Below are 12,016 nucleotides of genomic sequence, written 5' to 3'. Positions count from 1 at the left end.
CTGGGAAAACCAGGATATATGGTTACCCTACCACAGAGCACCAGATGGAAATACAGCTCAGAAGCCTTATCCTGTGGAGTAACAGCTACCGTTTATAACGTAATCCTCAGAGTTCCTTTCGTGGTTCAGTGGAAACGAATCTGACTAGCAGCCATAAGGATGCAGTTTCCTTCCCTGGCCTTGCTCAGTGGGTTAAAGATCCAGCGTTGCCATGTGGTGTAGGTTGTAGATGCGCCTTGGATGTGGCTGTGGTGTAGGCTGTAGCTCCAATTCGACCCCTAGCTTGGGAACCTCCATATGCCACGGGTGTGGCCCTAAAAAGTCTATATATATATAAAACGTAATATAGGTGGAGATCACTCCCTAAGGTGGAGATCATTATCCCCTTTGTCAGATTAGCAAACTGAGGCTCAAAGATGTTACTTAACTTCTCAAGTTCTCACAGCTCTTAAGAAGGGCTCCGGCTGGCTCCAAGCCCTTTGTTCTTTCTGTGTGTCATCCTGCCTCCCAGGAAGCCCAGGGCCTTTGGAGGAAGACCAGAGGAAGAGGCCAAATGGAGAAACAGAGCTAGAAGCCTTGGGTCTTGGAGTGTGACAGAACAGGTGACAGTCTCTGTGTGGCATCTCCCAGGACTGGCATGCCAGCAGTGGCTGGGAAAGGTGGCTGAGTATATCATGAGAGGCTGGGGGCAGGGTGGAGGCTTCAAAGGCTTCCGCAGCCTTCCCTGATCTTCTTGGACTTTCAGGGGGGCTGTGGCCAAGGTCAGGAATTTCTAGAGGAAAAAAACTCTTCACTGTATTGCCCCGTGTCTATGACTGTTGAACAAGAACAGTGAGAAATCAAATGGCAGGAACCATCTTGGAACCAGGACTGTCCCCTCTGATCTATAGATCCTGCTCTGGCTCCAGCTCAGTCCCTCTGAGGCTCCTGGAAAGACTGTGGAGGCCTGGGATGCAGAAATACACTAGGTCAGGGGCAAAAAGTCTGCAAGATCATGCACCAGTGGAGTGTTTGTGAGCCTTAGAGTTAGTTCCTGCTACCTTCACTAGCCAGCCTGACCTTCTAGGAGGGGGTCCACAGCCATAGCACAAATGATGGAAGGCCTGGTCCAAATCTCCGATGGCTTCTGCAGCCTCCTTAACTTGCTGCAAAACAGGTGGATGGGCAGGGAGTTGTCCACCATCATCTAGCCATTCAGACCACACCACCTATGTGCACTCAGACCTGGGCTGACAGAGCTGGCAGAACTGATAAGGGAAGAGAAGTCCCTGCCCTCAGGGATGACCAGTCTGCCTTGGGTACCTCACTCAAGGACAGCAGCCTGAGGCCTCTGCAAGCCAGTGTTGCATAATCAAGGGATGATCATATTTCTTCATTTATTTAAAAAAAAATTTAAAAATTAATACACTTGGAGTTACCTTTGTGGCTCAGTGGTTAAGGAATCCAACTAGGAACCATGAGGTTGCAGGTTCGATCCCTGGCCTTGCTCAGTGGGTTAAGGATCTGGCGTTTCCATGAGCTGTGGTGTAGGTCGCAGACGCGGCTTGGATCCCGCGTTGCTGTGGCTCTGGCGTAGGCCGGCGGCTACAGCTCTGATTAGACCCCTAACCTGGGAACCTCCTTATGCTGCAGGAGTGGCCCTAGAAAAGGCAAAAAGACCAAAAAAAAAAATTAATACACTTAATTTTTTAATTTTTATTTTTGTCTTTTTAGGGCTGCACCCTCAGCATATGGAAGTTCCCAGGCTAGGGGTCGAATTAGAGCTGCAGCTGCCAGCCTACATCACAGCTCATGGCAATGCCGGATCCTTAATCCACTGAGCAAGGCCAGGGATCAAATCTGCATCCTCATGGATGCTAGTCAGGTTTGTTACCACTGAACTACAATGGGAACTCCAATAGACTTTTATTTTTTTCAACAGTTCCAGGTTCACAGTGAAATTGAGTGGAAAGTACAGAGAGTTCCCATATACCACTCTCCCCACACATGCATACCCTCCCACTACTCATTCTTTTTTTCCAAATTCTGTGTTCCAGACACTGTCCTGGACAAAGGCCAGCCCTGTTCTCAAGGCACTTCTGGTTCAGTGAGTAGCCAAAAGAGCAGATAGACAAGCCCAGGGAGGAAGGGATGGAGGTAAGTAGGCCTGGGGTGGCAAGGGAGCCCAGCAGGACAGCTCACCCAGCCTGCAGGGGCGGTCTGAGGAACAAGGGAGGATCTCAGAGGAGGTTGTACTTGGGCTGAATTCTAAAGGAGGTGTGGGCATTAACGGGAGTGGGGTACAGCGTGTGCAAAGGCCTGTGCCCAGATAGCCCCTTTGACCCAGGTTCTGGGTTTGGTTCTGAGGTTGGATGTGGTAGGTGGAGGTGGGAGGAGCCCCATTCTGCAAAACCAAAAGCCAAGGAGTTTAGTTTTAGGAGGAGGGGCCAGATGGTCCATAGCAGGTGGGCTTACTTGTGTAGGTGGGGCCACTACTGGCCCTTGAAAGAGTTGGAAAGCTTGGAAACTGAATTGTACATTTTGTGGCTTCAAATGTGTCCTGAAGATTCTTCAAGCCTTTTCACTGATGCCTCAAATGCTAGCCCCTTGAGGACAGGATAATTTTTCTGATGTCCTAGGGGCTAACACCTGGTTCCCTTCTGCTATGATATAGTCTTAACCAACAGTCTCACATCTCATAAAAAAGCAAGTAAGGCTCACCCAGCATAAGTCTGTGTCCAGAAGGGCTTCTCTGATCATGTCAGGTTTTCTCCATTTATTCATTCCTGGTGGTAGTTTCAGAGAAGAGAGGCACAAGCAAAAAGAATGCTTTTTTTGTTTGTTTTCTTTTTTGGCCACCCCTCAGCATATGGAGTTGTTCCAAGGCCAGGAATCAAACCTGTGTCCTGGTGCTGCAGAGATGCTGTTGATCCTCTTGCGCCACAGAGGGAACCCCAATTCTTTTCTAATAGAGCAAGCTGATTAAGGCACAGGGAGGGCAAGGACTTGGACCCGTCTTCCCCGCATGCCTGAGGCAGAGCCTGAGCCCCCTGGGAGGGGAAGCAGACAGGCCCAGGGTACCCTCTGCTTGTTTGTAGAAAATGGAGAAAGTAAAGTATGCCCTTTCCCTGGGGCTCTGAAAGAGGGATGAGGATGAAGGCTCCCTGAGGCCATTGGGGAGCACAGATGGTCACAGGCTAGATTAGGGAATCCCAGAGCAGTCCTGCCCTGGGAGACAAACCTCTTCTCCTCCCCCACTGCTCCAGGCATGCAGCAGAGGAGTCCCACCCAGGGGACAAGAACACACTCCTCTTACCAGCTTCTGGGGAAGGAGACTCGTATGTTCTGAGCATTGTGTGCCAGGCTCTTCCTGTTGCGTATATGACTGTACTTCATCCATCATCTTGTGAGGTGGGTACTGTTATAACCCCCATTTTACTATTGAGTAAACTGAGACTGGGAGAAGGGAAGTGACTCACCAAAGGCACAATCAGGTGAGTGGCAGTGCTGGAACTCAGGCCCAGGTCTGCTTGTTTACAAAGCTCACACTCTGCCATGCATCCTCTTGCTCCATTTGGGCAGGATGAAGTCATGTGGAAATGGAAGGGCTTTGCCTAGTCAGATAAAGTAACATCGTGCCTTAGTCATTCATTCATTCACTTGATCCATCTTCTTTCTATATATACCTGGTGCCAGAAACTGTGCTCAGTATTGGGGATACAGTGAGAAGCAGAAGCAGATGTGCTCACAACCCTCAGGGCTAACTGTCTAATGGGAGACCTTTATCAGACAAGGAAGAGGGAACACTCTAATAAGTACCATGGAAGAAAAGTCAGGGGTGCTATGAGAAGAGTAGCCATGGGGCCTAGATTAGTGGTGGTTAGGGGGGGAACTTCAGCAAAGACTTCCTGGAGGAAGTGAGCAGAAGAAATGTGACTGGGAAGTTCCCATCGTGGCTTAGCAGTAATGAATCAGACTAGCATCCATGAGGATGTGGGTTTGATCCCTGGCCTCATTCAGTGGGTTAAGGATCCAGCGTTGCTGTGGCTGTGGGTAGGCAGGCAGCTGCATCTCAGATTGGACCCCTAGCCTGGGAACTTCCATATGCTGCAGGTGTGGCCCTAAAAAGACCCCCCCCCCCAAAAAAAGATGAGTAAACAGGAGTTAGTCAGAGAAAGGTGAAACAGAATATTCCAGGTCAAGTCTACTGTATGTGAAAAGGTGGGAAGGAGAGGGCTAGTAGGGGGAACTGAAATAAGGATCATGAATAGGGCAGAAGGTAGCGGGTGAAGGGGATAAGGTGGGCAGTGGCACAATGGGACAGGACCCGGGAGCCACAGCAAGTGGCTGTGGGAAACCAAGGCTGGTGCTTGTGAAATGGGAACTTCCTATCTTTCCCATGAGCTAAAGTGAACATACAACAGTGTATGTAGCTTCCCCAAAATTTTGAGCTACATTAATGATGGCATAGCATGTAGGTCAAAGGAGGACATTGTTCCTCCTTCTGGCTCAGACTGCACCTCTTGAGTTGTGATCCTTTCAGGGCCCCCACTGCCCAACTTCTGCAGGGGAAGACCCAGCATGCTGAACAGATGCACAAAAACCAGACTGGATGAACAGGGAAGAGCAGCCTCAGGAGACAGGAGTGTGTCCTAGACCTCTGAGGAATCTCCTGGAAGCAAAGTTCAACCCCATAGAGGGAAGAACATCATGGCACTTAGGGCTTTAGAAAAATGGTAGGTAATGAGCCTCTTGTGCTGGGGAGCAGATACTGGAGGACCAGAGAGGTGGAGAAGGCCCCTGCTTAGCTTAGTGGGTGGTCTAGATTCAGTTCTTGGCATTGATTGAGTACATAGTGTCTGCCTTTTCCTTTCCACCTCTGAACTGAAGGCTCATCATATTTGTCCCCAAAACACATGTCACTGGCCATGCAAATGGTGACCCTGGCTAGCCTGGGGTGGGCTCTACATTTGTTTTCCTTAGACTACTTTGGGGAAGCCAGGTTTTAGGAATAGTAATAGTCTCAGACCTGTGAGCAGGCAGCAGCTGCTCACCATTTGAAGTCATTTTCCAGGGCACTCCTTTCAGAATCCTGAGTGTTTTCTGATACTCCAGACCTTCCAGCTCTCCATCATGGAGTCCCCACTCAATCAGAACCTAGGAGAAGCCAACAAACCCCTCCTTACTTCCTCATCAACTATGTATACACTGAGACTTCCCAGAACTCCCTTGTTTGTTTAAAGAAAGCTGTCCTGGTTCTCATATCCCAGAACTGACATTCTTGATCCCCTCTGTCTCTGACATTCTTTTAGTCCCCAGACATTGCCTTCTTTCTTGACAAGGGCTCCAATCTATGCCCTCTGAAACTTCCCACTGCCAGCTACTGGCCTCCAGACCTAGCCTCCTCAATGATCCTGTCACCTTTCTTCTACTTCCCATTTGATTTCTCTGCTGAGTTCTGGGGGCCAAAGCCAGTTAAAATTTTTTTTAAAAAATTGAAGTATAACATATGCTATACCACCCAGGTCAAGCTAGAGAACACTTTCAGGTCCATCTTTTTAAAATGGCTCCATCCTTGGGAATTCCATTGTGGTGCAGAAGAAATGAATCTGACTAGGAACCATGAGGTTGTGGGTTCGATCCCTGGCCTAGCTCTATGGGTTTAGGATCCGGCGTTGCTGTGAGCTGTGGTGTAGGTCACAGACGGGACTCAGATCCTGTGTTGCTGTGGCTGTGGCATAGGCTGGCAGCTGTAGCTGTGATTAGACCCCTAGCCTGGGAACCTCCATATGCAACGAGAGTGGCTCTAAAAAACAAAATAATAATGATAGTAATAATAATAATAATAATAAATAAATAAATAAATAAATAAATAAAATGGCTCCATCTTCTAGCCCTACTGCTTTATGTCGAACATTTGGCAGGTGCTGCCTTTCATTCCAACTAGCTACAGGAGAGGAAGCATCTGTGTGCATTTTTGCCTCACTCACCTGACCTAACACAGTGCAAGGTCCACAGGAGGTGCACCTTGAGGTCCATTAGGTGGAAGAGTGTAGAGTTTCCCAAGTATGTCTTAGCATATGTGCCCAGTTGCCCCTCAGAAATGTGGGAGAGGTGACAGATGAAGGATGGGGTCATCAGAGTGCAGGAGAAGCCCTGAGCACCGAGTATGTGGGTTCCGCTCAGGTGACTGGCCACCTCCCGCCCACCACCTGGGATGATATGTACAGGTTTAGAGGCACACATTCCCAGCAGAGGGCTCAGGCATATGGAACTCCTTGTATGGAATGTCCTTTAGAGGGCTCTGGGTACAGCATAGAGCTGGCCAAGTTCTCATCCTGGGCCCAGGAGCCCTAGGTTTGGATATCCACCATGGTAGGATCAGAGAACTCAAGGAATAGGGCCAGCCCCAGCTCAGGGGAGCCTTTGAAGTTAGATGTCTGGTATAGAATGCTCTGAGGGAGGCCAGGGTGCACAGATTCTCACTTGGAAGCCAAGACCTTCCCTGTTGGCTTCTCTTGCTCAGGGAGGCCAATCACTCCCTTCCTCTTCCTTCATGGCCTTGCTTAGGAGTTGGTACCCTCAAGGAAACAGAGCCTTGATCTGTGCTTGAGCAGCAAAGTGGGGACAGCAAGGAGCTGGAGGGATGAGGTGAGGCAGTACGGTGTGAGTATGTGGTACGTGAAGTCCAACAGCTGTCCTAAAGAACCATGTCTCCAGGCTATTGGATGATTTAAAGACACCTTCTTTGCTCTAAGACACCCTCAGTCAGGGTCTTCCCCTTAGATGGCCTTCCCTCAGACCACATTGCTCCTGTCTCCTCTCATCTCTTTGATTGTAGTAGATCTTATCATTAAGGATGGGTTGTATGCCTCCATGATTGGTAGAGGCATGATCATGAGCATATGGTGTTAATAGGAAAGGAGAGAGAGAAGGAAGAGAAGTGCACGAACATCAGTGGTCAACACAGATGATAGGACTGACTGAGTTACCTTAGAGCAGCTTCTGAATAGGGAAGGCTGGGGTGTTAAATATTTCCTGAGTGTCTATGGTATGCAAAGCACTCGCTTATATATGATCTGCAAGGGCATATTATCCTTCTTTTACTAAGAGGGAAGCTGATGCTTAGGGGATTTACCCAATCAGAGTCAAAAAATGTGGAGATGGAGTTTGAGCCAGGTATGTGCAACTCCAAGGTTGACCTTCTTTCTTTTCCATGGGAAGTGATCTCTAGGTGCTGTTTGTATGCCTTTAGGATGGGATGTCAACCCTAAAACAAAGATCCAGTCTCTAGACACTTGAGTAAGTCTTCAATATGTAAGAGAGGCCAAAAAACAGAAAAAGGGAACTCAAAAACAAAGATGCTGCAAAGAGAAGAAGAAAATGTCAAGGAAACTATTACTGATAATCTTAGAGAGACTGGAAGAGATATTGCATCCTGAAACAAGAACAAGATGCCACAAAAAAAAGGATCAGAGAACAAGTAAAAAATTTAAAATGTGATAACAAAGTGGTAGAAATATAAATAACAAGGAAACCTTTCAGAAAGTTAAACAGAAAGTAACAGAGATGGGATAATAGGTTAAAACAGATTCAACATCTGACTGATTAAATTTCTTGAAAGACAGAACAGAGACAACAGTTGGGGAAAGGATATTGAAAAAGAAAAAAATACAAAAAACATTTTCAGAAAAGAGAAATGTGTTTAATTAAGAGCCCACCTAGTACCCAGAACAATGGATGAATACAAAACAAAGCAAAACCTCTTATCAAAGTTCATCATTCTAAAATCTTAGATCAAAGCGATCTTAGGGAGATGATTTCTGTAATAGTGAGATGAGAAGCTCTGCCGATCCTCTTTCTGGTAAAACAACCGTAACTGATAAAATTTAATTTAAAAATTCAAAAAATTCTCTGAAATTGCCCTAATGCATATAGGTGAGTAAAGAACATTTATTCAAGAAAAGCTACTAAATCTTGGTGTTCCTGTTGTGGCTCAGTGGAAACAAATCTGACTAGGAACCATAGATTGCGAGTTCCATCCCTGGCCTTGCTCAGTGGGTTAGGGATCTGGCGTTGCCGTGAGCTGGGGTGTAGGTGGCAGACCTGGCTTGGATCCTGAGTTGCTGTGGCTATGATGTAGACTGGCAGCTGTAGCTCCAATATAACCACTAGCCTGGAAACCTCCATATGCTGTGGGTGTGGCCCTAAAAGAAAAAGAAAAAAAAAAAAAGCAAATCTACTAAATCTTGGTAAGAAGAGTGAGAGGTCATGGCATTTCAGCTATGACCTACTTTCTTTCCACTTCCAGGCCACTGTGAAAGTAGCTCCACTCTAGGCAGGTACAGCCAAGAACAAAGGATTCTCCCTACCTTCAGTATCCAGTTGAGAGCTACAGTATCTCTCTGGGAGTGGCAGACCACCAGCATTTTTCATCTTCCTCACCTCTGTGTGTTGCAGCAGCTCTATTCCAGGTAAGAGTAGCTGAGAGGTCTGAGGCTCTCTTCCTCAACCCATTCCCAACTCATAGGGCGGAACTTCTATTCTAGGCATGAAAACCTGAGGATACTGAGGTCCTGATCTCCCTCACCCTGGTTGGCTTCTTTTTTTTTTTTTTTTGTCTTTTTGCCATTTCTTAGGCCGCTCCCGCGGCATTTGGAGGTTCCCAGGCTAGGGGTCTAATCGGAGCTATAGCCACCAGCCTACACCACAGCCACAGCAACATGGGATCCGAGCCACGTCTGTGACCTACACCACAGCTCAGGGCAGCGCGGGATCCTTAACCCACTGAGCAAGGCCAGGGATCGAACCTGCAATCTCATGGTTCTTAGTTGGATTCGTTAACCACTGTGCCACGAGGGGAACTCCCTGGTTGGCTTCTAAAGTGGAAGTTCCATTCTGTGAGAGGCCAGCTTAGAAAACCAAAGTCTACTGCCCCAACCTTTTAAAGCAGGCATGTCATTCCAAGCCATCAGCTTCAGAGCAGTGGCACAAAGGTTTTGTACAGAGAGAGAGAGGAAGTTCATGAGAGGAAGTCCATAAGAACATAAGAACTCTGATGTTCTCTCCAAGGGAACTGAATTTATTTGCAACAGAGTGTGCAGAAATTCAAGCATATGGAGGCTCTCAAAAATTATGGAGATATTGTTGGTATATGCAATTAAGGGAATTCCGGTAGTGCTTTGAGAAAAAGAAGCTAAAAATTAGACCAGCTCCAAGTTTGCCAGAGAGAAGCAGGCAAAGAGGTAGCTGAGAAGAGACCTCCTAAGGTCAGAATAAACTTCAAAGACTGTCCTCAAAGACTGCTCCTGAAAAGGGGTTTAATTTCACTGGATCAGATTGTGCAGCAATTTATGCCCCTGGGCATTGTTGAAAATAATAAAGCAGTTAGTCAGCAATTAGTGGAAGCTAATAACTGGGTGTGATACCAATAGAGATAGCTTAACAGAAAGATCGAGGAAATAGACAAAGAGGGCCCTTTTAAAACCATTGTCATCTCAGGGTGATAGTGCACCTATCCAAGGTTCAGCCTTTTAGGAGTGAAATCAAGAGACTACACACTGCAGGGGAAATAAAATTTCAAAATAGTCCAGCCAGATCACTATGTGTGGGTATGGGTGGGGGGAGGAGTTTGTGGCTAGTATCCAGAGTTGCTGCAATATATTATCTAAAATACTAACTTGGGAGTTCCCTTCGTGGCTCAGTGGTTAACGATCCCAATTAAGATCCACGAGGATACGGGTTCAATCCCTGGCCTTGCTCAGTGGGTTAAGGATCTGGCATTTCTGTGAGCTGTGGTGTAGTTTGAAGACAAAGCTTGGATCCCATATTGCTGTGGTTGTGGTGCAGGCCAGCAGCTGCAGCTCCAATTGGGAACTTCCATATGCTGCAGATGCAGCCCTAAAAAAGAAAAAAAAAATTGAAGAAATAATGGCTGAAAACTTCCCAAATTTGATGGAAAACATTCATCTGCATATCTAAAGCTCAATGAACTCCAAGTAGGATAAATATGAAGAGATCCACACCATAAAACATTGCATTAAACTTTTGAAAGTCATAGACAGATAAAATCTTGAGAACAACAAGAGAATAATGACTTGTCCAAGGAAAGCTTATCATCAGAAACAGTGAAAGCCAGAAAGCAGAGGGATGACATATTTGAAGTGCTGAAAGAAAAAAACTGTCAACCAAGAATCATATATTTAGCAAAACTAGCTTTCAAAAATGAAAATGAGGAGTTCCCATTGAGGCTTGGTGGATTAAGAACCCAACTAGTATCCATGAGGATGTGGGTTCAATCCTTGGCCTTGCTTAGAGTTGCCACAAGCTGTGGCGTAGTTTGCAGATGCAACTCAGATCTAGTGTTGCTGTGGCTGTGGTGTAGGCTGGCAACTGCATCCCTGATTTGACCCCTAGCCTGGGAACTTCCATATGCTGCAGGTGAGGACCCAAAAATAAAAGAAAAAAAAAAGAAAAACCTTTCCAATTAAACAAAAATTGAGAGAATTCATTGCTAGCAGACCTGTCTTACCAGATATATTAAAGGAAGTTCTTCAGACTGAAAGCATGTGACCTCAGACAGTAATTCAAAACCATATGAAAAACAGAGTTCTGTTAAAGACAATTATGTAATTATAAAAGACATTATAAGTGTAAATTTCTTCTTCTTAACTTATTTAAAAAGCAGTTATAAAAAGAAGTTATAGAAAACAGTATGTCTGTAATTGTATTGTTGGGTCTATAACATATAAAATGTAGTATATTTGACAATAACAACACGAGATGGATGAAAACAAAGCTGTATTGGAGTAATGAAGTGACAACAGATTGTAACTTGGATCCACAGGGACAAATGAAGAGAACCAGAATTGATAAATAAAAAACTAAAAATACATTTGCTCTCCTTTCTTCTCTTAGCTTCTTTAAAAGACATATAAATATATAAAGAAATAATTATAACAATTTATTGTTGGATTTATAACCTATGAGGACATATATAAACATACTGTATACTATTTACAAGCAATATATAATAATAGCACAAGGAAAAGGGAATATATAAACAAATGTATAGGATTAATAGTTTTACATCTCATGGAGTTAAAATAAATCTGAATTAGATTCTGATAAGTTAAGAATATATGGTTGGAGTTCCTGCCGTGGCACAGTGGAAACGAGTCCAACTAGGAACCATGAGTTGCCGGTTCCATCCATGGCCTGGATCAGTGAGTTAAGGATCTGGTGTTGTCATGAGCTGTGGTGTAGTTTGCAGAAACGACTCAGATCTGGCATTGCTGTGGCTATGGCACAGGCTGGCTGCTGCAGTTCTGATTCAACCCCTAGCCTGGGAACTTCCATATGCCACAGGTGCAGCCCTCAAAAGATTGAAAAAAAAAAGAAAAGAAAAGAAGGAAGGATGGAAGGAAGAAAGAAAGAAAGAAAAAAAGAAATTTGAGAATTCCACATATGTGGAAAATAGGAACATACTCCTAAAAAAACAATGGGCCAAAGAAGTCACAAGGGAAATTAGAAAATACTTTGAAGTAAGTTAAAATGAAGACATGACATATCAAAATTAATGGGATACAGCTAAGGCAGTGCTTTGAGGGGAATTTGCAGCTTTAAATGTCTATATTATAAATTAAGAGGGATTCCCATTGTAGCTCAGTGGGTTAAGAACCTGACATAGTGTCCATGAAGATGTGGGTTCAATTCCTGGCCTTGATGAGTGGTTAAGGATCTGGTGTGGCTGCAAGCTGTGGTGGGTCACAGATGTGGCCGGATCTGTAGCTGTAGCTGTGGTGTAGGCATATAACTGCAGCTCCAAATTGACCCCTAGCCCAGGAACTTCCATATGCCTCAGGTGCAGCTGTTAAAAAGAGAAAAAAAAAAAAAAAAAGATTACAGATCTATAACTCCACTTTCTACCTTAAGACACTGAAAAAGGAGTGCAAACCAAATATAAAGGTTAGAGTGGAAATTAATGAAATAAAGAGTAGAAAAACAGAAATATTAATGAAACAAAAAGTCAATTGTG

General features: G+C 45.2%; 1 protein-coding gene across 4 annotated transcripts in view; it reads left to right on the top strand.

Annotated features, from left to right (window-relative positions):
- The window catches only part of PPCDC (phosphopantothenoylcysteine decarboxylase), a 40,688-nt gene extending 32,235 nt beyond the window's left edge, over window positions 1-8,453 (top strand). For all 4 annotated transcript variants that reach the window (XR_007136921.1, XR_007136919.1, XR_007136920.1 and 1 more), the window contains 3 exons: window positions 2,037-2,136; window positions 3,246-3,390; window positions 8,291-8,453. The gene's annotated coding sequence lies outside the window, so the exon portion shown is untranslated. The remainder of the gene's footprint in view (window positions 1-2,036; window positions 2,137-3,245; window positions 3,391-8,290) is intronic.
- Window positions 8,454-12,016: the final 3,563 nt, after the last annotated feature.

The sequence above is a fragment of the Phacochoerus africanus genome, chromosome 9 (assembly GCF_016906955.1).
Source record: "Phacochoerus africanus isolate WHEZ1 chromosome 9, ROS_Pafr_v1, whole genome shotgun sequence".
Taxonomy (NCBI): Eukaryota; Metazoa; Chordata; class Mammalia; order Artiodactyla; family Suidae; genus Phacochoerus; species Phacochoerus africanus.
This window is presented reverse-complemented; position numbering and strand designations above follow the sequence as displayed.